Below are 26,121 nucleotides of genomic sequence, written 5' to 3' on the forward strand. Positions count from 1 at the left end.
TAAAGTTACGTATTTATTTAAATTGATTATTTACTTTCAAAATATAACCAGACTATTAACTCCTTTTTTGTTTATCCCCAGCAGAAGATTCATCATAGAAAATTCAAAGCTAAAAGGAGTAGACTGCATTATTGCGGTGAGTATTACCCCCAAAAAATACTGTTTTTAGAAGCACTCTGCAGCATGATTATATTTACAAATAAAACACACTGTAATTTAAATTGAATGTAAAACGAGCTAAGTATAAAGTTAGTGGTGCAAATGAAACTATAAATCACAAATAAACATATTCTACTTTTCCAGTAGACCGTGCTGTCAAATAAGACAAAATGTCGGTACTTGAATGTGGTTTCTTTGCAGCTCATGGAAATCTAACGTCACAAAACCCTTAAAACCACAAAATCGATTTCTGTGGTGTTACCAAATGTAAACTCTCCATGTTTTGCGTAGATTACAACAACTATGAAGTAAATTGTTAGACCAGTTTCAGAAAAAAAAAGATTATACTGTTTTTTTTTTTTTATAATTGGAATCTAAGTTAGATACCAATATAACTCAAAAACTGGAGCAAGAGTTAACTGATTAGTTGATACCAGATTACATTTGTGAAAAAGTTAATATTTTTTAGGATAAAGCACTCCCTAAAACCTGAGCCATGTACTAATTAATAAAAGTAATTGGTTTGAGTATTAATTGAGATAGGCAGTTAATTACTGGAGTTGATTAAGCAAGCTGAATAGAACTTCAGGAAATGGCGCACTTGCGCTTTGGCTAACTGAATTCTAGTTCTTTTTAGGCTATATCGTCATTTTTCCAAGCCTTACAAAACACTGAAATTAAACATATGATACAAATTTTAAATTTTTAAATATAAGAGACTGTTAAGTTGTTCCAGTACATCCTGTTGCAGATGCGGGAAAAAAGTTCGTGAAATCGCGATACGAAAGATACTCGATTTTGCTAAAAAAAAAATAAAAAAACGGTGGCTGTGTCATGGACACGGCCGGATGTTGTACGTGAATACGTTTATGTAACGGGTTATATTTTTTATATAAAATATTTTTATCTATGTATTTAGGATGAAATCAAGGAAACAAATCGACGATCGAACATAATCTATGCCTATACAGTCCGTTGTCGATATAGAAGCGATTTCATCATCCACTTGCATAATTTCAACTGCCCCAGCTGCAGATGTACTGACACCGTCGTTGATCCGCTCGGCCGCATTCATTCTTTTACGTTCCCGGCACAGCTTCACTTGGTCATATGGTGTTTTATCATTAACATTCGATTGTTCTTGGAGAAGCCCTTTCCAACTGTATTCGATTTCTGTATTTGGTATTGGCTTTTCGACGCGTATAGGCCGATATTATATATTTTTGATAATATTTTTTTTATTCTAACACCTTATTATATTCACTGTCACTATTTTACACTAATGTTTTATACACAATCGATAGATTGAGCTAACGATTAAAACTTAAACGAACATCGTAGCTTCTCCGAGTCCAAAGTTATACAAATTGCAAATTTCGATACGTAGCAAAATAATCTCAAAATGGCGGCGCGATGTGTCACAGTCCTTGCTTATCGTAATGAATTCTTTGATCCTTTAGCTATCCAGTGGTCTAATTTAATTTTGGATGTAGACGATAGATTCGAAACTATAACGCCAAACTGTATCCCCAGATTTTGTTATCATTAGGTTTTTTGGATTGCCTCCATATGATAGCAAATTTAAAGACGTAGTCACGTCAAAATCAAAAATTGCATATTTTCTTAATTTTTTTTACATATTAAGTTCCGGTACAATCACAATCGTCACTGTTTTTAACAAGTATTTTTTTTTAGATAAAAAGGGGTAGCGGAATAAGAGGAGTCTGGCGGCCCCCACCGGTTTTGATACAATCGACCCAAAAACCTTGGAGGAGACCGAAAAAAAAATTTTTGAAATTTTTTCCGACCCTCTCCAACCCCATGAAAACCCGTAAACGAGAAAAATGTGTTTTTTTTATATTTTAATTTTTTTCGAGCGTTCTAATCATTTTAAAGCGGTTCCAACGCAACTAAAAATTTATTTTGGATGTGTAGATGTTCCCTGAATTTTTTCGGTTTTTACTGTACAGTTAAATGAAGTGAAACATAGCTTTGAATCCAAAAAAATCGTTAAAAATCGGGATTTTTTAAAAACAAGTCTTCGGCATTTTGGGCTGACTCGATGGAAAATGACGGCCTAACTATGGTTGAAAGATACACTCTTACTCTACAAAATGGCGCAATTGAAACTCAATTTGGTTGCTTGTTGTCTGCGATAACTCAATTTGAGTAAAACGCGAATTTAAAAGGTATGCGATTTTGGCCTATAAAATAAGTCACAATTCAATTAAACAAAAAAAGCACCAAAAGTAATGTTCGTATAAAGGTATTCTAAATCGCTGATCAAGAATTTGATGTCAAAACCACGTTTTGACAATTGACAGCTGTTAAAAATGCTGTCAACAAAAAACGAAGAATTCATTTTTTTTTAAATGCACGGATAATTGTTTTTATTTTCAATTCATTGAGGTACATAATTATAATCTTGAATTTGATGATAAAAGTATATGTTGATAAAACGTCATATCACATTTTTTTAGTTTGATTTTCTCGAAGATGTTAATTTTTTGAAATTTTTTTTAGCTAAAACAGAGATGCCACCAAAAAAACGAAAACTTCCAAATGATGAACCTGTAAAAACAATCTTCAAATCTTTTTCTGTCATTTCGGGAAAGTCTGATACATCGTCTGATGTCAATGGTTTGAAGATCCTGATGCTGACAAGTTTGAGAGTACTGATAATTGTCGTTCCACACGATCACGATCTTGCGGAAAAGTTTCGTGATGACTGTGGCTTGTTGATGGTAGATTCGGATCCGCACTGACTAGACGAGTTGAACGACGACATTTTCCGCACAGAACGTTTCCTACATCCACTTCTTTGTCCAGTTCAACCGAAAACAAGTTGACTTCTTCTTCTGAAGTAATGACTTTTTTTTGCCCGGTGCCGTATCGCAACAGTAGGTCGCATTTTATGCACCTTTCATCATTTGGAAGTTTTCAAATCCAATTCCTCGGATCCGAATCTACCATCACGAGCCTGACACCTCGAGCTGACTCCGCAGAATCACATTAATATAGTATACACTTATTTTTCCCACATTACTCTCTTATGCTCTTACGCTCTTATGCCGCTTATGCTCATGTTCTGATGTACTCTTAATCATTTTACACGCTCTCCTGCGAATCTACCATCAACAAGCCACAAGTAGATTTAACAACAATTATTGATTTCTCAATTGTAATTTAATTTAGTCCCCCTAATTTTACTTATAGTAAAATACTGGAATAATTAGCTGTCCTAAAAATATGCATATCTTATTTACTTTATATTACATATATACAACATTGTGGGAAGAACACCTAGATTGAGAATGTAATTGAAGAAAACTATATGATTTGCGATAAAGCCAGATAATTATTACCTTATTATAAACGTTTGACTACTTCATAAAATAACAATTGCTTTAATCGAAGAAAGAACTTAAACCGACGATTTTTATTTAAAAATAAAAATAAATAAATAAAATCATTGATGAATGTTGGTGTAAGCATTTTTTTTTTTTAATGTTTTGAATTTTTTAGCCTCATAATTTTTTTTTATAACGTTTTTCTTTTTCACCTGTAATTAATAGTTTGATTATTATAGATAAATAGATATTACAGTCAATCTACAGTGCTACTTGAACATATATTTTGTAGACGAAAATGGCCAGCATAAGGGTCTGTAGTTATGATATTTGAAAGAGAGAAGAGATTTTTAAAAAATTTTATTTAACAGCAAAATTAGATGTTAACAGCTCGGAGGGTTTGACATGAATACAATCGCAGGAGAGCGTGTAAAATGATTAAGAGTACATCAGAACATGAGCATAAGCGGCATAAGAGCGTAAGAGCATAAGAGAGTAATGTGGGAAAAATAAGTGTATACTATATTAATGTGATTCTGCGGAGTCAGCTCGAGGTGTCAGGCTCGTGATGGTAGATTCGGATCCGAGGAATTGGATTTGAAAACTTCCAAATGATGAAAGGTGCATAAAATGCGACCTACTGTTGCGATACGGCACCGGGCAAAAAAAAGTCATTACTTCAGAAGAAGAAGTCAACTTGTTTTCGGTTGAACTGGACAAAGAAGTGGATGTAGGAAACGTTCTGTGCGGAAAATGTCGTCGTTCAACTCGTCTAGTCAGTGCGGATCCGAATCTACCATCAACAAGCCACAGTCATCACGAAACTTTTCCGCAAGATCGTGATCGTGTGGAACGACAATTATCAGTACTCTCAAACTTGTCAGCATCAGGATCTTCAAACCATTGACATCAGACGATGTATCAGACTTTCCCGAAATGACAGAAAAAGATTTGAAGATTGTTTTTACAGGTTCATCATTTGGAAGTTTTCGTTTTTTTGGTGGCATCTCTGTTTTAGCTAAAAAAAATTTCAAAAAATTAACATCTTCGAGAAAATCAAACTAAAAAAATGTGATATGACGTTTTATCAACATATACTTTTATCATCAAATTCAAGATTATAATTATGTACCTCAATGAATTGAAAATAAAAACAATTATCCGTGCATTTAAAAAAAAATGAATTCTTCGTTTTTTGTTGACAGCATTTTTAACAGCTGTCAATTGTCAAAACGTGGTTTTGACATCAAATTCTTGATCAGCGATTTAGAATACCTTTATACGAACATTACTTTTGGTGCTTTTTTTGTTTAATTGAATTGTGACTTATTTTATAGGCCAAAATCGCATACCTTTTAAATTCGCGTTTTACTCAAATTGAGTTATCGCAGACAACAAGCAACCAAATTGAGTTTCAATTGCGCCATTTTGTAGAGTAAGAGTGTATCTTTCAACCATAGTTAGGCCGTCATTTTCCATCGAGTCAGCCCAAAATGCCGAAGACTTGTTTTTAAAAAATCCCGATTTTTAACGATTTTTTTGGATTCAAAGCTATGTTTCACTTCATTTAACTGTACAGTAAAAACCGAAAAAATTCAGGGAACATCTACACATCCAAAATAAATTTTTAGTTGCGTTGGAACCGCTTTAAAATGATTAGAACGCTCGAAAAAAATTAAAATATAAAAAAAACACATTTTTCTCGTTTACGGGTTTTCATGGGGTTGGAGAGGGTCGGAAAAAATTTCAAAAATTTTTTTTTCGGTCTCCTCCAAGGTTTTTGGGTCGATTGTATCAAAACCGGTGGGGGCCGCCAGACCCCTCTTATTCCGCTACCCCTTTTATGTAACATATTTAGTTTGATTGGACAGGTATAATCAGGTACACAGACCAGTTTCCAAAAATCTCATTTCCTCACGCAAGGCACTTCGAAAAGTGAATTTCAGGGCAAAAATAGACGTACCAACTCTGGTTCCATGACAATATTTCTTCTTATCAGAAGCGAAGGAAAGTAAAAGTGTAACCCTTATAAATCCGGTTAGCCACCAACACTACGGTGAAGCGGAAGGAACCTTCCAGGCAGATGAAACGCTGCTATCTCATTGAACTAAGTCAAATCACTCTTACACACTACAACAAGTCTGGCAATAAATCTACAAAACTTTAAGAAAGATAATATACATCATTCTCTAATGCTATAATTTTTTTTTTTTTTACTTTCAAAAAAGTTTTGAGTAATTATTATTTTTAAAAAAAGTTCTAGTTTTTACCACTAATTTTTCAGAAAACTGTTTAAACAGAAATAAAAAATAAAAGAAGACTATTAATTGCAACGCGTTTTTGAGTTTGAAAAGTTTATTTACAATTTAAACTAGATATATAAATAGATACACAAAAGGAGTTACAAAAGGTGATGGAAAAGGACTTTTTTGTGGGCCAATCGTGGGCGTTTTTCTTGCAGCTCGGTTTTCAAACGGTCCAATAACGATGAATAATATGCACCTGTAATAGTTTTACCCTTTTCCAGATAGTCGATGAGGATTATTCCTTGCGAATCCCAAAAGACAGTCGCCATAATCTTTCCGGCCTTCGCCTTTTTTGGCGCAGATTCCCCCTTGGTAACCCATTGTTTAGATTGTTCTTTGGACTCAGGAGTGTAGTGATGTATTCATGTTTCATCCACAGTGACGAAACGACGCTTAAAGTCCTGCGGATTCTTCTGAAACAGCTGCAAACCGTCCTTGCAACACTTCACACGATTTCGTTTTTGGTCAAGCGTGAGCAATCGCGGCACCCATCTTGCGGATAGCTTTGTCATTCCAAATATTGATGCAAAATATTATGTACCTGTTCATTCGAGATGCCCACAGCACTAGCAATCTCAAGCACCTTTACTCTTCTGTCATTCATCACCATATCATGGATTTTATCAATGGTTTCTGGAGTAGTAACCTCAACAGGGCGTCCAGAACGTTCAGCGTCACTTGTGCCCATATGGCCACTCCGAAAATTTTGAAACCACTTATAAACTGTTCTAATCGAAGGTGCAGAGTCACCTTAATGTTTATCAAGCTTCTCTTTAGTCTCCTCAGGCGTTTTGCCTTTCATAAAGTAGTGTTTAATCAACACACGAAATTCTTTTTCGTCCATTTTTTGAAAATCACTCGACTTCCTCGATTCAAACGAATGCCAAACACAAAGAAATAGACCGATCTGGCTGAAACTTGGTGTGTGTTCTTCCAAGAGATGCTACTAACTAAACATAACCTCGATACGCGCCAGTAGTGCTATTTCTCTGACTTTGCACGGACTTTTCAAACGACCCTCGTACATGTATGTTGTCTATGGGTGTCCATCGAGGATGTGACCCAACTAACCTTAAGCATTTATTTTGAACTCTTTGTAACTTCCCGTAGTTGGTGCGACAAGTATTGGACCACACAGGGGCCAGACAAGTACTGGACGGATGTAAGGTAATAAATGAGTTTTTTTATTAAAAAAAGTCTATGTTAGAGTTGCGGTTTAAGAGTGGAAATAGACTACACATAAAGTAAAGTAATCGCCTATTTTTTCAGGCGGGGCTTAACGTCCAGCTACCAATTAGGTTATTACCATCTTTATGATATATAAAGGTTATTTCGTTAGACTACACATAAAGTAAAGTAATCGCCTATTTTTTCAGGCGGGGCTTAACGTCCAGCTACCAATTAGGTTATTACCATCTTTATGATATATAAAGGTTATTTCGTTAGACTACACATAAAGTAAAGTAATCGCCTATTTTTTCAGGCGGGGCTTAACGTCCAGCTACCAATTAGGTTATTACCATCTTTATGATATATAAAGGTTATTTCGTTAGACTACACATAAAGTAAAGTAATCGCCTATTTTTTCAGGCGGGGTTTAACGTCCAGCTACCAATTAGGTTATTACCATCTTTATGATATATAAAGGTTATTTCGTTAGACTACACATAAAGTAAAGTAATCGCCTATTTTTTCAGGCGGGGCTTAACGTCCAGCTACCAATTAGGTTATTACCATCTTTATGATATATAAAGGTTATTTCGTTAGACTACACATAATACCTATTACTTTATTACCAACTCAATTTACATGTTTAAAAATTATGCCTTGTAACCTGTCCGATTTATATAAAAAAACTTACCTAAATATTATTCCTCATCCTTTTTCCTGTAATGATTCCAAAAAAAAATTTAAAAAAGAAGTTATTTAAGATGAAAACCCAATACACTTTTAATAACTAGATAGTTTCACTTAGTGACGTACTACTGTTGAACTCCCAACTCAAATTGATGCGCCCTGCTAAACCTTCTTTGAATATTTTCTTAAATGAAACATAGTTTGACCCAAGAGGGAGCCCACTTCAGTAAACTTTGCCCAAAAGTATACTTCGATTTCACCAATTTGTCTTAAGAACAATTGGTATAATTACCCAGTGCACCCCAAAAAATGGGTATTTTCAGAGAAAAATTAAAATCTTGCCAATTATAATACACCCTTTTAAGAAAGGACAAGATAAATTAATAGGACGTTTTCTAACCTTGTTAATAAACAAACATTATCTTAATAAATATTTTTCACTTACTACAGCAAAAGCAAGTAAAGGAGAAAAATAAAAACAATAGAAAGAATGCGGTAAGGAAACCGTTGTAAGCTATAGAAATGTAGCAAGTAGGAAATAGGAAATGGCATTGTGAGACGGGAAGTGGGCCGGTTGGAGATAGCTGTAGCGTTGTAATTTCAGTTTCCGGTCAGCCAGTAGACTACTAAACTGGAACTACCATTAGTGACAGGGGTCGGCTAGGAAGGTCGCAGCGACCATCCTCTCTGTCTTCGACCTCTAGCTCTGCAACACTGTCACTTGCAGCTTCTGTCAATACTCCTCTAGCCTACCCTTCTAAATGCACACACATATACTTCTTCAGAGACATCCATGTCACATCCTCAAATTACATCTGTCCCTTTCTCAGAAGATTGTTTCTCATGTTTTACCTGTCAGAATATTTTCTAACCTAAGCAATATATTTATTAAATGATAAATTTTTTAATGAAATTAAAATACACACATACCGGACACACTAACACTAAAAGACAAAAAATTTGGAGTACCAAAAATGGTACTTTGCAGGAGAGGATAAGGGTAAAAGAGAATTTTATGAAAATAGAGTAGCCTTAAAAAATGTTTCTGCCTCAAGGTGTCTGCGGTTTGTTCAAAAAGCTGGAAATCATTTGAACCATTTTCGAAAAAAGTGATCAAAACGTTTATTTATTTGCAACTGTACAAAGTATACATTTAGCAAAAGAGTAGTACAAAGAAACATTTGATTGTGCCACAGAGCTGGCTCAGTGCCACAACCAGGATGACGGGATGAGAGAAACCAGCCAGCGCTGGAACTCTCTAGGAACTTATTGGGGATTTAGGAGGCAATGAGGTCACGTGGCCAACGCCGTTTTAAGCGACGTGGAGGATTGTCAGGATGGGACGATGTGGATAGTGATTGAGCCAGAGGATTTGGGTGATCAAGAAAGTTTGCTGTAGAAATTTAGGAATCGGGAGTGGATTAATTCATTTCCCTACGGAATATTGAGATCATGATGGAGGGTGCGGTTGGAGACAGAATGGTGCGTTAATGATTCGGCGGAGGACTTTAGACTGGAAAGATCGGATAGGTTGGATGTTGGATGGTTTGGCGGTGCCCCACAATTCTGCTCCATATGTCCATATTGGTCGTAATAGTGTTTGTTTTGTACGTTTGAGGTATGGAGGATTTCATTCCAAGGAGTCTCCTTAGTAGTCCGTAATGTCTGTTCAGTTCTTGTCTTTTAAGTCTTGTGTGAGGGTTCCAGGTTAGACGGCTGTCTAGGTAAAGCCCTAGATAACGAACCTGTGTGGAAGTCGGTAGGTCAGTATTGTTAATAGTTAGTGGGACCAAAAAAGAACTGTAAAACTCTTCAGCACAAAGAAATTTATTAAAAATTGGAAACATCAAAGATATGTTTGATGTTCGTCATTGGGAAGCAAAACCTACGCTAGCCAATAGTCAGAAGAAAAAAGCTATTGACTGAGTCTAGGATGAAAATCTTGAGTCACTTAAGATTCACAGCTAACTGAACTAATTGAGCCATGACTTTAAGGGAAAACAGCTTAAGTTTCTAAACATGACTTCCTAACACCTAAAACTATCCACCACAAGATGGCAGTTTCTTCCCCCCAATCTCGCAAACAGTAACAGAAGGATCGGGAATTTATGCAGATTGTTCTCCTTAAATCACAATGTCCAATCAACGGAAAATCAATCTAGCGTCTGAGAAAGCACACTACATCTTGCTAAAGATTTAGGTCCGGTACACAAAGCTCATAGGGATGAATGGCTGCCTCTATCCGGACACTTAACATCCTTATTTCAAGCGACACGCCTTCAGCTAGTTCTGTTACAGGAGTATGGCTTTCAATTCTGCTGTCAGACTATCGGTCGATTTGTTTCCAAAAAAAACACACATGACCTAACTGTTAGACTAGAAAAATGCTAATAGAACCTTAATCTTCCAGTCTCCTAGAACATTCAAACACCAGTCAGGAAATGAGACACCAAGTATTAAGCGCCTTCAACGTAGTCTGGCTACCCGAACAGATGATTTTTACTGAAGAATCCGTTTCATCCGAAACAAAAATAATAAAAATCGACCTGGAAAACAGTGGTACACTCTCCAAGCGGCATCACTTAGTGATTACCATAATCACATATCTGTACGAATAGTGACGCTGAACAATTGCTCTAAATTAGTACTTCCCAAGCTATTTCTGGTCGTGGTACAATAGTCAAGATACCAAACAGTAAACGGCACACTGGAACTGAAATGCTCCTTTTTCATTTTAAAATGACTTATTATGCTCAACTAGTGCTGTAATGACAAAACTATTACAATCCTACAAAAATACAAGTTTTCGTGGCAGGCAGTTTCGTGGCAACATTAATAACAAACCCAATCATTCACCCGTCTATACCGTTCTCTGTCAATACAATTAACTGCATGTATACAGTAGCAATGAATCTTATGACAAAGAAATTCTTTATTTTAATGCCATTATTGATGTCAAGAAGTGCCTGTAATTCATGTAAAATTGCAAATCCGGAACTAAAAGAAAGTGATTAAAAGCACCTCTAAATGAGATTAAAGTTACAAAAACTAAACAGTCAATAAAGAAGAACGAAACCTATGACATATTTTACTAATTTAGTTAACAGTTACTAGTCAAGAGACCAATAGTGTGTTTAATGCGACCGGCTGCCTTTGCAAGCACCGTGAAAGTGTTTCAATTTGAGCGTTAGGTTTGTTTTGTTGAGAAACTAACGGTATTTCTGCATCATTTTATGTTTTATTTCATTACAGGAATATGAGGTTATACTATTTTAACTTATAATTAATTTTAATGCAACGCCATTATAATTTTATTATTTTTTGCCATGGCACACTTCTACTAGAGCCACAACTGTTAGGAAGCACTGCTCTAGTGTTCTAAAAGACATAAGAGAAGGAAGTCTGCCCAGCATGCACCCGCATTTGCCCTTATGTATGAATTTTACAAGGGAAATATTTGAAATAAATGTTATAGCTTTAAAATTATGCAATTAGTTAACATTTTTTTAAAAGAAAATCACAGGAGTCATTAAGCCTAGAGAAAATACAAAATCGATTGACATTTCTGGTAGGCTTCTATCATCCAGAAGATGATTGTCGGATCCAGTAGTGGCGAAAGTCCAGTTTTCTGCAATTTTATTGTCATAAAATTTCGCTAAACACCCTTACAACTGTCAGTTAGATCCACAATCTATAAAACCCATTACACTTCTTTTTTTTTTTGTACTTGATGACATGAAAAACGGATATTCGCGCGGAAAACTAAATTTTGAAGATTTGAACTTTCGCAATAATTCGTCCCCTAAACACGGAGAGAAAAAACAAACAGAAGATAAATAGTTCATTAAATTTAAAATATTAAATTACCATAAAATATTAATTAATGAAAGGTCAGTAAATAAATTGAAGATAGTGGGTAGACACCACGAAATGAAGGGGATAACTAAAGAGAGATCACGTAGAGGGGATGTTGAATGTTGAAGTCACGTAGGAGCCTAGTCGACCTCAAATTCACTTAATTAGAAATAGCAATTAGCAACTGTTATGAGCGCCTAGTGTTTTTGTATTTCCCAAGGGCTATACTCTGGCCAAATCGCCATCACTCCAGCCAACAATTCATTCCTCAGGTATTACCTTGGCATCACCTAAACCAAGTACCATCACTTTGTATTAATAAATTTTGTTACCATTGATGTTAAGAATAAGTTTATACAAATAAAACGGGTAAAGATAGGTTCACCATTCTTGAGAGTGTCAGTTTAAAATGGTGTACCCCTCATTTGCGATTAACAAAGTCTACATAATCTGTATTAAACGAATTATTTAAGCATTGTAAACAGTGGACCTACATCTTAATTTAGACAAATCTAATGTTGTTTCCAGAATAGATGGTAGTCTATCTAAAAAGGAACGATGATATTTAGGAGTAGAACAGATGGAGGTAATTGGTATAGATCGCTGGGAATTTATTTAACACCTCTGTTTGTGTATTAACTCTCACATTAAATAGATGCTTAACTATTGACAGCTTAATCCGGCTTTGTCTCATTAAATTCAATTCCTCTCTTTTACAAACTTCAGATTTTCAATTACGTAAGTCCGCTAACAAGAGAAAGACGATCAGAAGCTCCAAATGCTAAACAGAAATCACTATTTTCAGCAACTAAATACACATTTTACGCTTCATAAACTTACTTTGGTACACAATTTATATCAAAAGATAGTTAGATTTCTTCTGTAAATCATTGTTAGTATTATTAATTCTGTTAAAAAAATTGAAGCATAAAAAGCAACAGATTAAAAAATCCGGATGTGAGCAGAAAGGAAACTCAACTTCAAAGGGAATGACGTTCGTGATTAAACACTCAAAAAAATTCAATTAAAATCAAATATTCTAAAATTATATTGTATTTCCAGATATTAATTGTAATGATGAATAATTATCTTAAAACAAATATCAATTATATATATTTCAATAAATTGAAAGTTGCTGGCTACTTATTATTTAGTTGAGCAAGTTTATAATGACGCAAGTCAAGCTACACCCTAGGGACTGCATACATCTTAACCAGTAGAACTACTTGGTTTCATACTCAAAGCTTCGGTTAAATTTAATTATCTCCACTCAATACTGGGTAAAGCTGTAAAGTTTATACCTCAGTTTCGCTGGTTAACTCCACTGGAATCACCCATGTGATGAAGCCATACAAATTGCTAGTTTCGTGTTCAACGCTGGAAGGATGAGTTTGGTTGTTACGTACGTTTCATGTAAAATAATATTACTCTTACAACTTTTTAACACTTAACATAAAGATCTTGAAATTATGTTTTAATTTAATAAATCATACTTTTGTTAAGTTAACTTATGCTATAAAAACGAACAAAACTCAACCCAAAGAACAGCCAAGACTTTTATACCTACTGTTTGGGCGACTTATTTGGTCATGCGGCATCCAAGTATGCGACTAAACGTTCCAACTCTCTGTGCATTCAGTCAAAAATTCTTTGAACAATTTTTAAAACTCCATTTTATGAATCTAACCTCACCATAGGTACATAATGTTGAACTCAAAATTCCTTTAGTCAAAGATCTTGCGAAAACTAGTTTTCACAAATTTCAGTCCTCTACAGCAGCTAATCCTAATCTTTTAATCGAACACCTATCTTCTTCTGCAATACCAGGTGATCCTCCAAGGGTATTTCAAGGCCTCACGATCTACTCTTATCGTGAGAGCAGTGTAATAATTGTTCACTATAATAAAGTGACACCACTGGATGCATTCTCCACTCAATATTCCTGATATTGCGTTATCATCAACCACATTTACTTGTTGTAACAATTGTTAATTGTCAATTTAAAAAAGCATAATAAACACATATATTATTGAATAACAATATACATATTAGCTACTTCCGCTTGCAAGAGAAAATTAGCTCTATGGACGGATTATTGGTGAGAAAGAGAAGAAAATTAAAAGCACCATGAAAAATAACTGTGCCACGTGCTTAGCAGCGCCGGAAACAAAATCATTGATTAAACAAGTCGCTGGAGCCCAGTCTTGTTCTATTCACTTCATTTCTCATAACTGCTTTGCTCGCTTCCTCCTGCAATTTGTAAGTAGAAGTGTTGCAATCTTGTCAAATTACTGAGAGAACTGAGTGTTCACCTAGAGTTTATATTTTGAGTTTTTTTTTGAGGAAGAAGAGATGAAACGCTTATAGAAAATGTCTTGTCATTAAGATATCTAAAAAATTTAAAAATCCAGAACAAGAAACTAGAAATTTCGTGTTGACACATGGCGCAGCTTACCTATTGACAAACAAGACTAAGCCTGGCTAGAAAATATTTTGAAAAAGAAAAATTTGCTATTATTAGTCTTTTATAGCAATCTAGGTACTTCAGTATTCAAATGGCGCTTTCATATTAAAATTCCCTCAATGATTAAAAAAAAAAAAAAAACTTAACATTTAAGAATTATACCAAAAACTAGGCTTTAGTTCACTACAGAAGTACTTGATAGCCTAAAAGGCTATTTATTTTTTAAATCGTTCGAGAGCTATCGGAGAGTTGAGGCGTGTCTTAATCATACTGTCATTTAAACTTAATTTTAAATGCCCTTTTACTGACCAGTATCCAGTCATAAAATTCAATCACACACACATAACTCTCTGAATTCAGGTTTGCAGATTTTCGAGTACAATAGAGACCATTTGTGTCTTAGGTCCTACACCTTAGTGCATCCGCCTAATTTGGGTTATCCAAATTTGGATTATTTCAGTCCTGAGTCCTCGAATGGGCCTACAAAGGGCCCATTATTCTTTACAAACCGCCGCAACATTCTGCCTGTAGCCTCGAATTCAATAGATCGAAGCTTATTTCTCTACTGAGCAGTTTGCTCGGCACTAAATGAGTTAACGAAAAAGTTTTCTTAATAATGAATACCTAACGAGAAACAATTGTTTGGCTAATATATAATAAGTGGGAAAAAAATTAGCCGTTTTATCAAATTACTGAAGATCTGCTAATACATTCCGAACCTAGTTAGTTTGAAATGTTATTAGAATATACTATGATTTAAATTCGCTTTTTTAATGTCTTATTACAAACCTTTTTCTCTGACTTTTTCTACGACCAACATGGTTGTCTTAAGCTCCTTAATTTATTTTAAAAACGTTTGCTGTCATTTTTTGTAAGACAAATTATTTCAAATGATGATAGTACGTTTCTACGTAGAAAAAGAATTTAATAGACTTTTATTATTACTATGGTGTGTTAAGATTCTTTTTTATAATTGTTTATTTCACAAAAAAAAATGATAGTTTTTGAAAACTATTTTGTGAAAGTTGATTAAGTCGTAGATAAAAAGAAGAAATCAAGATCTTACTGGTTTCTGTAGAAGTTCCAGTTAACAAAGTTGATAAAATAGTAACCAGAAACGATGTACAGTGGGGGTTGCATTTTGTATTCTTATAATCACGAGCTGGGAATAGTAAGAAATCATTGCCTGAATTATGTTTGTAACGAAAATTTAAAAGAATTCTGTGCCGCACAGATATTTCACATTGAATATACTCCTAATAATTTTGTATTATTATTTTAATAATAATTTTTAGTCTTTAAAAACTTAAATTACATTGTCTAAAACTAAAATAGCTGACATCTTTCCGCTAAGCGTCAGTTTGTAAACTTATTATTAACAGGGTTAAAGCAATGTATTAAAAATTAAACTAAGGAAGTGACGTACTGATTACAAAAAACCAAAAAAAGTCTTCATAAAATATTCTAATTCAAGTGAAAAAGAATAAAAAATAATAATGCGTAACAAAGTGGCGAAATTGTGAATTAATATTCGCCTTAAGTTCTAGTAGTGTATTTTACATGTAACATAAAGTAGTTTTTATAAAAAGGTTTTATATTCCAGACAGTATCTTGTAGCGCGGAAAGGACCAAGTACCCTTAATCTATTATTTTTTTACAACCTTATAACAATTTGAAGGAAAGAATAAGTAAGATAGAACAGGTATAAAGTATGGTAGAGGGAAATAGATATTAGCCCAAGGTTGGTGGGTGTCCGATATTGGCTGCGGATATATTAGGGTTTAAAGAGCCCCAGGGGTAGGGGAAAGAAGGAGCCTGGAACCCAAGATCAACACTGTTCGAACAAGAAGAGTCCTGGATAGTGGGATAAGGAGGAGTAGATAGGGGATCATCATGATGACGGCTTTCAAAACTTTCTCCTGCTGGAGGGAGTAGGATGACTTCCAGGATACATCATATTAGATAAAGATTCCTTGGTAGGCGGGGCAGGACTTCTTCCATGTAGTTTCTTTTTTACGTATTATTAAGCTTTAGATCTATCTGGCAAGAATTTATTTCTTTTTGCAATCTATAAATTAATGCGATGTGTAAATTAATTTTCCCAAAACTTTAAAATCAAGTGCATTGTTTGTAGTGCATACATATATTGGAATTAACAATGAAGTAGGCGCTGCTGGGAGTTACATGCTGACAGTTAGGATTTCCTTAAACCTTATGGAAATCATCTTTTTATGAATCTTACGTAATATCATAAATACCTTACTTTACTTTATATAAATCCGGGTCATTCCATGTCAAATCAACACGGGGCCTGAACCTCACTATCTCGGATTTTCTTGAAATTTGGCACTTGGAAATTTGGTATAGACTTGGAAAAATATGAAATTTTACTGTGATATGCCAACTGGTTTATGAGTTACAGGGCTGTAAAGTTGCCAAAAATGGGCTGAAAAACAGGGAAGCCTGTGTTTTTGAATTACTGTAGAAGCTTTCCTAATTGAGCTACAGACTAGGGATTGGTGTCATTTTATAGCATATATAATGCCCTTTCCTGTGATATGCGACACCATATGGGTTAGGATAAATAAAGTTTGTTAAATTTAAATTTAAAATTTAAATTTTTTAAAAAGTACATATTTTAAAATTTTAAAATTAATTCCATGAATAGCTAGTAGTGTTATGAATCACTGGGCAAAATATTAATTTGGGACGACAATGGCTTCATTGTTAAAAAAAATTTAAGACTAAAGCTCCAATCCGATTAATTCAACTCTGAATTCATGTTAATACAATAATGCTAATAATAATTCCACTAATAAGTCCAAAGTAAAACGTACTGTTAAGTAATAGGATCTCTTTATTATTTTAAGCTTGAAAAGACTTCATTTGTTTGACATGCATCACTTTCTAGAAGGACATATGTAAGTTCTTCCAGTCAGAGTCACAGGATCAATTTTTATCAAAACATCCACTACTGAGACCCAAAGAATATCGGCATTTCTTGGATACGAGATGATTTAGAGGGTCCAGCTGGATGAAGAAAAGTTACTTTTACTTCATCAAGTTCTTCATTTTTCTCTAAAACATATCTAAGCCACCAGTTTCTTTATAGACTACACTGATATAACCTGATATGTCGGCTAATTTTAGTTTATCAGGGAATTTTGAAACTTCCATTTCGCAAGCTTCTGAGTTCATAGAGAAGTTTTTAACCAATATTTTGGATTCACTTCTGGGAATGAAAGCATGGTATTGCTGTGTTCCTTTAATAGCCAATGCTTGAGCAAACCGATTTTTTAAAAAACACTCAGATTCAACATAGTCTTCCTGGGTTGAATATGCAAAGTCTATGTTGGTGATGTTTTCTACTGCCCACTCAAGAAGTTGTAGTGAAGTTTGGATTTGATTTCCATAGGGTCGTTGCAAACTGGCACGAGCTGCCAGTCTCTTTACCGAACCCCTTACGCCATCACAAGCCCTTTGCCGACTTAAACCAACTTAAAGAGACTGTTATCTCAGCTAAAGAAGACTGTTCTTGAACAAAGATATTGAATTGAATTATTTTTGTATAATTTGATTAACTGCATAATTTCATTAAAATAATTTATTATAATTAATATGAATAATTACTGTAATCATAATTATTAATTATAAAAATGATTTCAAAATCAATATTTTAAATCTTAATTATGATTCATTGATTCATTATTACTATTTTCAATTTATTTATTACTTTAATTTTATTAAAATATATTTTCCATGAAAAGGAGCTTTAGTCTTAAATTTTTTTAACAATGAAGCCATTGTCGTCCCAAATTAATATTTTGCCCAGTGATTCATAACACTACTAGCTATTCATGGAATTAATTTTAAAATTTTAAAATATGAACTTTTCCTCTACTTTTTGTAAAAGGAAGTAAGGTGGACTATAAATTGGGAGGGGCACAGCGCGCTGCGTTGGACAAGGTACTGGGAAGAGGCCGACTTCGTCCCATGTATTCCGAAGGGTACTCATACAGTAAAGGAAACAGTTGTTTGGAACTGAAGAAAAAATCACTATCCACTAACTTTTTCAAGCTAATCTCCCATCACAAATATGGTAAAGTTTCTTAGTAACGATAACAGAAATCTGTTAACGACCAGTCAGTACTGTTGATCAAATTTTATCAACAATAAACTTCCTTAATTACTGCTTTAGTTGTAAACTATATAAATAATAAAACAAAATTATAAATAATGTTAAATGAAACTTGTACGTTTAGTTAGACAAAATGTGAAGAGTAAAATTAAAAGTTTATGTGGAAGTAATTGAAATGAGTTTGAGCAAGGTGTTGTCAGCCTGTCTGACTGACCGATAGTCAATTGATTGAGTTTAATTAGAAATTATTGGATGGCAGGCAGGCAGCAATTCGACTTGGCTTTTATATCAGCCTAGACTGTTGTTGGTAGGCTGTGAAGAGGAGCTATGAGAGACCATTTGTGGGAACTGTACTCTAGTTTAGACAATTACTTCTATAACTTCCATTTGCGGCCAGCTCAGCGCCGTGCAACTGTTCTGTCCGCACCACTTTAACATAACTAACAAATATTCATCAGTCAGTTTAAATTAATTTTCACCATTTTCTGTTAGTATCGAATTTATTGAAAGAACTTGTATAGTGTTGAACGCTTTCGTTAATTTCTCATACTTTCAAGTATTTAAAATTCAAATTAGTAAATTTCATTTAGACAGCGGTTAGTTACCTCAAATAAATTAGACAAGAAGGTAATATAGTCAAGTAAGTAAACAATTCGTCTTCACAATGTATTGCAGGATTAGGGACCCAGCCCTTTAAAAGGCTAATCCTCGTAAAAAAAAATATATTAAAACTGTCTGGTAGGACAGTTGTATAAGGGTTGATCATCAAAAACTGCACGAAAAAGCGTAACGTGGAAAAACACCCAACTTTGACAATTTTTTTCTCTTTTTCTATAAAAGTATGTATATAAGAACAAAATACAAAAACATAGATATGCTGTTATAATTCCTAGTTTATAAATTCCTTCTATATTCTTTACCGCGAATATCTAAAAACTTATTAAAACTGTCCGGTAAGACAGTTGTATATGGGTAATTGTCAAAAAGTGCACGAAAAAGCGTAACGTTGAAAAACACCCAACCTTGACAATTTTTTTCTCTTTTTCTATAAAAGATAAAATTCCAAAACATTCTTAATAATGTAAAGCAAATCCCCCTTTATGACTGCAATTTTTTGCAACAACACATATATAATAGTTTTCGAGAAAAAAGTTGCTGAAAATGAGCAAAAACGACATTTTCAGAAATTGTTCTTGTTGTTGTTGTTACCTTTTTTGTAAACTGCGTAGCGCCTAAACGCGCGAACCGATTTTCATGAATGAGGTGTCATTCGATTCGGAATGCCATGTAGACGTGCCTTTGGGGGGTCTCGACGCTGTACATCGAATGGGAGAGGAGTTAGCTCCCTTTATATAAGGCCCCCTCCTAAATTATTATTACTAATTACTCTGTAAATCTTGGCCCGATTTTGATAAAATTTGGTAGGATGATAGGGTTAGGGCTCCCCTACGTAACATTAAAGCGACGATCTGCTCTCGGGGAAGTACTGCAATCTTTAAAATTATCAATGAGTGAACCAATTTACATCAATGAATTGTCGTTCGATTCAAAATCTTTGCCTCTTTGCCTTTAGGGATTTTTATAAAAAACGCATTTTTAGTTAAACTATTTCGTAATTCCATCAATATTTTTCAAAAATCTTTTACATAATGCCCATAAATTATTGAAAGGTGCACTTCAGATGTCAATTTAATAATACAGCTCCCCCAAGTGTGGCATCCCAGAAAGTAACTAACTTGGGATAAAAGCTATAGACAATTAATTAGATATGTGGGACCAGACAGTGAGCTAAGAGATTTTAGGAAAATAAAATCAAAGAACAGACTACAGTAATCGAACCAAAATGTCATCTACTCAAAGTGTATTATTATCATTATTTTGACCTTAACAACACGTAGCAATATGGAATCCCCATACTAGACTGAAAAGACAAGAAACTAACCAACGCTACAAACTTCTCGCCAGACTACTTGACAAACGTTCGAAACTTAATCTACAAAACAAAAGACTCTTATACCTGTTGTTACTGCGACCTATTTGGTCATACGGCATCGAAGTATGGGGGATCGACTAAGCGTTCCAGTTCCAGCCCACTACGCCTCCAGACATTAAAGTCAAAAAATACTTCGAAAACTTCTTAACGCTTCGTTCTATGTATCTAACCTCACTATCCAAAATGACCTCAAAAATCCCTTTCATTACAGATCTTGCTAACACTCGTTTTCTCAAATTTTATTTTTTTAGCATCCTAACCCTCTCATAGAACACCTATCTTCCTTCACATTACCTGGTAATCCTCTAAGGAGATTGAAGAGAAGATGGCCTCGTGATCTACTCTTATCGTGAGAGCAGTATAGCAAATCACCCTTACTGGAGACACTCACTGGGTGCCTTCTCCACTCGTGATTTTCTTTTATTTTATTTTTTATCAGGTACCATATTTGCTTGTCGCAACAACCGTTGCAGTTGTAAATTCCAATAAAATATTTATAAAAAAATACTTTACATTTTTTTGAGCATTTTGATCAGTTAATACAATTGTAATTAAGATGTGAGTAATTATTTTCTTTCCAAGCTATTAGTTCGTATATAAGCTCTAACCACGAATAATAAATATAAACGCCCTGGGGTTATAAATATACGTTAAAAGTCAATTAATAAAAGGTGTCGTTAACAAAATACATTGTTTATTTTTCAGGAAATAGAGGAAAGGAAAATATTTAACTTGCACTCATGTGTTATGAATGCAACACATTTACAGGCGTTTAAATAAAGGAACAATAAAGTGAATTACCACAATATAATTGCAGTAATCTGTTGCACTTTTTCTTTTTTGTATGTGTTTGTGACTGCAATGTATATTTACGCAAACGATGGGATTGCCGTATTGTTTACAGTATGGCTGTTTCCCAATCGTAAAACATTCAGTACTGTTCCCTACTTTTGTATTTCTGTTCTAATTTAATTAAAGTGATTCAATTTAAAATAAACTTTTCTGCGGAAATCTAATGAAATCTTGTTTCACAATCGTTTCTACCTTTCATAGAAAAGTCACAATTCAGTTTTACAGTTTTTAATATTCATAAATGGGTGGAACAGGTAACAAATTTTTCAAATTCTTTCTAAGCTAATTAATGTAGATATAACAATGGAGGGTTATTACCTAATTAAAAGTAATCACCTATTTTTTCAGGCGGGGCTCAACGTCCAGCTACCAATTAGGTATCGGCGGACGGGGACAGGAGCTGATACTTTAGTATAAACAGTTCTTTCTGACAAATAAAAGGTAGTCATACGCAGGATTCGAACTGGGCATTTATTACCTATTTACACATGCAGTTAACAATATCCTCTTTAAAAAAAAAGAAGAAAAAAAATTGACCAGAAATTAAGAGAAGAGAATTCGATGTATGGACGAAACAAAAGTGGCTTGGGCCATTTAGTTAGAAGACCTTAAATTAAATTTATACATATTTAGTTATTATCACCTTTAATATACACCCCTACCCTATCCCTACAACGCTCCATGCGAATTTATCATATTTCGTAACAGTGCTGGAAGTCGTTTTCTGTGAGCTCCTGCATGACGTGTACTTGGCTAGAAACGTCTTGACAGACAATGCAGTGTGAGCCGGCGCGTTCTCTTGAGGGAGAACCTATGACTTGTTCTTCCACAAATCGGGTCGTTTTTTGCTTACTCTTTCACGGAGTTAAGCAAATATCTCACGGTAGTAATGTTGATTAATTATAATCGATATTTTCATCCGTTTTGGACGTGGAAGGGCGACCCGGGCGGTCATCATCTCCGACGTCTTCTCGGCCATCCTGGAAACGCTTGAACACTCAAAAACTCGCGCACGTGATTAACATTCATCACCATAAACCTCTCTTATTAAAAGATAAATTTCAGTAGAGGTTTTACCAAGTTTCATGTGAAATTTCTCGACAATTTGTTGCTCTACTACATGTGTAGTATCATGTTTTCGGCAAAACGATACTAACACTTCTTACACAAACGACGGTTCCGGTCAGACAGATTTCCCTACAAGCACGTGAGACGCTGCAATCGAAAGAGAAGGCTTTACGCTGCAAAGCTGTCGGTCGTTAGGATTTGGCGCATGCATAGTTCTGTTGCAGCATCAGTCTCTTTATTTAATAGCCACACCTCGTATGCTACAATCAACTGCTTCAGGCTCTGCGAGAGTCTAGTGCTGCAAATAAATATTAACTAAACACTAGTAAACGTTGTCCCCGAATAAGCCAATAGTTTTGGTGGAGATAGTTCTGCAAGGTGTGTGGCCATAGTTGAGCTTAAAAAAGAAAATAGGCAAGCTTATATCGTCGAATTGCAAAGTACAGTTTGAAAGTAAGTTTGTAATGTTTACATAAATTCTTCGTTTTTACATAGGTTTACAATGTAATTGTATTATGACGAGTTCGCTTTGTGTCAGTAAATAGAGCATCTCCTCTGACGTATCTCTTTTAAGAAATACAAATTTTCTCTCTTTCGCATAGAAGGAAAATACAAACGCATATTGGCTAACAGCACTTAAAATTCTATTTTGAAGACCCCGATGCGTTTTCATCTAACATGTGCCAAGGTAGTCGAGCGGTTGGTTATTTGCGAGATCCGCAAAGCTAATGTGTATTGCATAAGAAGGGGTTGATTCTCAGTCATGATGGCTTTGATTTTTATTTAATGGTTAATATGAAAAATTAAAATAGTAAAGTATCTTCGCTAGTCGCCTTAGACTCCTCTCAATTTTCCAAGGTTAGGTTTTGAAATGTATTAAGGTTTTACAGGATAGGGTTGTAGGCGCTATGCCCAACCCCTGTCACAAAGGAGGACATTCAGGTTTACTCCCTTTGCCAAAGCTATCTCCAAGGGAAGGTAAGCCCTTGGGTGTGTAGTGTATGTGAGTAGTGTAAGTGTAATGTGTCTCTATTTTATAGTGAAAGTGCACGGAGTACTGTGCTAGGAAGCCGAGGGATTGCAACACCCAGGAAGCTGCAAGCAATGGCGACCCCTTTCGGGAAGGCATTACTTTATTTCACCAAAGAAGGGAGGACCTTAATCAGAGGCGCCAGCATTAACCTAAAGGCTGTTACAACCAGCGCAGTTCAATTATAATGGTAACAAAGAAATTTCAATTCCAATGATCCTTAAATTCGTAGAGTTAAGCGGGTTTCGAAACATTAAACTAAAATTTCTCTTGCGGCCACTTGATCATTACAACATTAATTACCACTTGTTATAATAACTAATAATAAATATTTTAATTAGTTCTAATACAGCTGAAGTATCCAGCGTACAGTATGACGGTACTTTAAAAGAAAGAAAGTAACTAATAATTTTTCTATAGATGAGAAGGTGGTAATATGGGACGGGGTTGGAATTTGTGACACCCCTATTTTTGTAAAACCAGTAGTTCTATCTGTTAGTTTTTGGTGCCTTCTTTGGGGGTAGGCTTTGTCTGCTGCAGAAGGCAGCGCGACAATCGAGTGGCAGCTTTGTCCAAGAGAGGACTGTGTTGATTTTGACAATGCTAAAAAGTTTTCTTAAGGTTGATTTTCCTCTGCTTTTGGTTAATACCGAGGAAAGTTAGAATAACCCCCCTTAGACATTAAAAATGTAGAAAGTAGAGAGTTTTAATTGCCAGTATTATGGATTTCAAATATGAATGTGCATTGGAATAAAAATGAGGTTATATTGTACGCGGTGTATAGTAGTATTATGGGACAGCGTTGTCTCATATAACAATCTCGTTAATCGTCTGCCGAACAAGTGTGAAAAGTGGCACTGAGGACGAAACTAATGTCTTATAATTTTTATTTTTTTTCTGCAGGGTACTATAAAGGGCCTAAAAGGATCATTTTAAAGATTTCTTGACAGTTCTCTAAGAAAATTGATACACCCTCATTTTTATCCTAGATGTACAATAATTGTGTAAAATATAGTTTTGTGGCTTATTCAAGGCTTATATTTTACAATTCATGGAGAAACGAGAACATTAACTATAATTATTATGTGTGTCCCATATTACCACCAAACTTTCTGAAAACCAGATTTGGTACCAAGACAGACTTTTTCAGTGTAATTCCAGACTCCTTGCTGTGATCCACTCAGGACTCCAAATTTACAAAAACAAATAATGTACATCTATGATTTTACTTCAGAGTATATTTTAAATTCAGTAGTGTTCAAAATATGCAAGGTAAAAAAAGACTGTCCCACATTACCACCTTCTCATCTACCTGTAAGTTTTTATTCAACATAAAAAGAAAACTAAATACAATATTGCTGATATTCTGTTAGTTTCTTCAGTTTGTACATGAAGGGAGAATTCTAAGCTGTATATTTGGCTTATTGATCAAAGCGAATAAACCAAAGTAAACGATGTCTGGATTTATTTACTCTTTTTTCGGTCGATTTATTTATTTAATTTCTTTTTCCGTAATTATTTCTGTACCTTTGGCTTTTTTCTTCAACGACATATTTTTTACACATTTATTCTGTTGCTCTGTGTTAAGTTATACCATTCCTGGCCAAGATCCACCCCCAGCGTCCACAAGAGAACATGAGGGAGTAAAGGACTTTCTGCATCGATGAACTTTCAAAGTTAATTAATCTTTACCCACTCTAAACTTTTTACAATCTAAATTTCTAGTGCTTGCATGATTAACATAAAAATCTTAAACACAATATAGATTAAACAATTTCAAGAAAAATTTGATGGCCGCTTGAACTCACTAAACATGAATGATTGTAAGATAAACGCCAATAAGAAGTAAATAATTGAATTAAAATACAACTTATCATCAATTTAAGATTGTTCCTTAATTTCAACAATTTTTCTAATTTAAAGAGCCAAATGGAGTAGTGATAGATGAAATAGTCGCATTATTTATATACGAGGGGGTACCCAAAAATAACCGGAATTGCGTTGCCGCGCATGGAGCTTATGTAGTACGCATTTCTGCCGCTAGACGTGTATAGCGCAATTCCTTGCCAGTTCAGTCCTGCCTGTGTTGTCTGCCTGGCTTGTTCTGTTCATCTGCAGTGATTGTTTTTACCAGCGCTGTTTTGTTCTTTTTTCGTTTTTTATGATGGCAAGTTTAAGTGAACAACGTGCAGCTCTGAAATTTTGTTTTCTACTCGGCAAAAAATGCTGCTGAAAGTGTTTTAATGTTGAAAACAGCTTACAAAGATGACGCTATGGGAAAAACTCAAGTATACGAGTGGTTTACTCGGTTTAAAAATGGCGACATGTCGATTGATGACAAACCTCGTTCTGGACGTCCATCAACTGCCCGAATCGGTGAAAATGTTGAAAAAATTCGAGAGCTGGTGTTCACAGACCGTCGACAGACAATTGATCAACTGTCAGAGAGTAGTGGGTTATCTTGGAGCTCGGTTCAGCGAATTTTAACGGAAGATTTGGGGATGAAAAGGGTTGCTGCCAAGTTTGTTCCTCGAGTTCTGACTGACAATCAAAAAGAACATCGAGTTGAAACATGTGCTTTGAAACAACAGCTTGAAACTGATCCAGACTTTCTGTCAAAGGTCATTGCTGGTGAAGAGTCATGGTGCTATGGTTATGACCCAGAAACAAAGCAACAGTCGAGCCAATGGAAGACGTCATCTTCACTCCGACCAAAAAAATGTCGTCAAGTCAAGTCAAACATCAAAACAATGCTGATTTGCTTTTTTGATGCCAAAGGCGTAGTCCATTCAGAGTTTGTCCCCCCAGGTCAGACCGTCAATCAAACCTTGTATTTGGAAGTTTTGAAAAGATTGCGCAATAGTGTTCGCCAAAAAAGACCCGATTTGTGGCAAACAGGAGACTGGTTCTTCCACCACGACAATGCACCTGCACACACAGCCATCTCTGTTACACAGTTTTGGGCTAAAAATGGCATGGTTCCGCTGCCCCACGCACCTTACTCGCCTGACCTGGCTCCGTGCGACTTTTTCTTATTTCCACGCATGAA

General features: G+C 34.9%; 1 long non-coding RNA gene across 1 annotated transcript; it reads left to right on the plus strand.

Moving 5' to 3' along the window:
- LOC141449149 (uncharacterized) lies at window positions 1–25,788 on the plus strand. Its single transcript, XR_012455362.1, has 3 exons — window positions 1–136; window positions 23,083–23,262; window positions 25,694–25,788. It is a non-coding gene; the product is annotated as an uncharacterized lncRNA (long non-coding RNA).
- Window positions 25,789–26,121: the final 333 nt, after the last annotated feature.

Source organism: Rhodnius prolixus, unplaced genomic scaffold (assembly GCF_049639745.1).
Source record: "Rhodnius prolixus isolate KJV_2025 unplaced genomic scaffold, Rpr scaffold_2, whole genome shotgun sequence".
In the NCBI taxonomy this organism is placed as follows: Eukaryota; Metazoa; Arthropoda; class Insecta; order Hemiptera; family Reduviidae; genus Rhodnius; species Rhodnius prolixus.